Source organism: Pristiophorus japonicus, unplaced genomic scaffold (assembly GCF_044704955.1).
Source record: "Pristiophorus japonicus isolate sPriJap1 unplaced genomic scaffold, sPriJap1.hap1 HAP1_SCAFFOLD_43, whole genome shotgun sequence".
NCBI classification, from domain to species: Eukaryota; Metazoa; Chordata; class Chondrichthyes; family Pristiophoridae; genus Pristiophorus; species Pristiophorus japonicus.
In genome coordinates, this window is record NW_027254201.1 from 2001321 (window position 1) to 2002730 (window position 1410).

General features: G+C 43.7%; 1 non-coding gene across 1 annotated transcript; it reads right to left on the reverse strand.

Moving 5' to 3' along the window:
* Positions 1 to 537: 537 nt before the first annotated feature.
* trnaf-gaa (transfer RNA phenylalanine (anticodon GAA)) lies at positions 538 to 610 on the reverse strand. Its single transcript has one exon. It is a non-coding gene; the product is annotated as a tRNA-Phe (tRNA).
* Between the last annotated feature and the right edge of the window lie 800 nt (positions 611 to 1410).

Consider the following 1410-nt stretch of genomic DNA (forward strand, 5'->3'; position numbering starts at 1 on the left):
ACTGGTTGCCAACGAGAGAATGAACAATTTATCCCGACTCTCTGTTCTCTGTTAGTTAGCCAATCCGCTATCCATGCTAACATGTTACCCCCAACCATGTGAACTTTTATCTTGTGCAATAACCTTTTCTGTGGCACCTTGTCAAATGTCTTCTGGAAGTCCACATCCATTTGTTCCCCTTTATCCACCCTGTTCGTTACATCCTCAAAGAACTCCATCAAAGTTCTCAAACATGACTTCCCCATCTTAAATCCATGTTAGAAACATAGAAACATAGAAAATAGGTGCAGGAGTAGGCCATTCGGTCCTTCTAGCCTGCACCGCCATTCAATGAGTTCATGGCTGAACATGCAACTTCAGTACCCCATTTCTGCTTTCTCACCATACCCCTTGATTCCCCTAGTAGTAAGGACTCCATCTATAGAAACATAGAAATTAGTATCACGCAACCGCTGAACAGCCCATCCCTCAAGCACTGTCTCGACAGAAAACTAGCTTCTCCCATTAAAATATCGGAAACGCAAAATCACCAGATATTGCCAAAACCCGGGATTGAATCAGGGACCGTTAGATCTTCAGTCTAACGCTCTCCCAACTGAGCTATTTCGGCCGGATTCTGCCAGACAAAATTTTGACTCTGCCAGACCGAATTTTGCTTTTCCAAATGTCATGCTACTGCTCCTTTAATAATGGACTCCAATATTTTCCCACCCACAGATGTTAAGCTAACTGGTCTAAAGTTTCCTGCTTTTTGTCTGCCTCCTTTTTTGAATAGGTGCGTCACATTTGCAGTTTTCCAATCTGCAACGGCTAGGGTAGGCATGCACGTGTAATGGGATAACGCAGTTCGGCTGGTAGAGGGATGCACTTGGCCTGGTGTAAGGCACGTCAGCTGGGTTGGCTTGCACTTGGACTGTGGTAAGGCACATCGGCTGGTGAGGGATGTGCTTGGACTGGGGTAAGGAACTTTGGCTGGCCTTTCCTGACTTCTTGGGTGCTCTGTCCTCTTTTGCTTAAGGAAGTCAAAGTACTTCGAGTTATAATTTGCAAAGTCAGTGGTACCTTGGGATGTGTGGTTCAAGTTACACATTCCGGAACATCAGGATTTGGTGTATCCCCCAAGCGGACCAATCATAGACAAAGGGTAGAGCCTGGTGGCCATTTTTGCAGTACCAAAAAGAATATCATATCATAACATGATTCGGCAGTCAACATAGTTTTTTGAAAGGGAAATCATGTTTGACATTTTTATTAGAGTTTTTAAGGATGTAACTGGAAGGGTAGATAAAGGAGAACCACTGGATGTAGTATAGTTGGATTTCTAAAAGGCGTTCAATAAGGTGCCACATAAAACGTTGTTACACAAGTTAAGGAATGATTGGTTTGGCGATGATGTATTTGCATGGATAG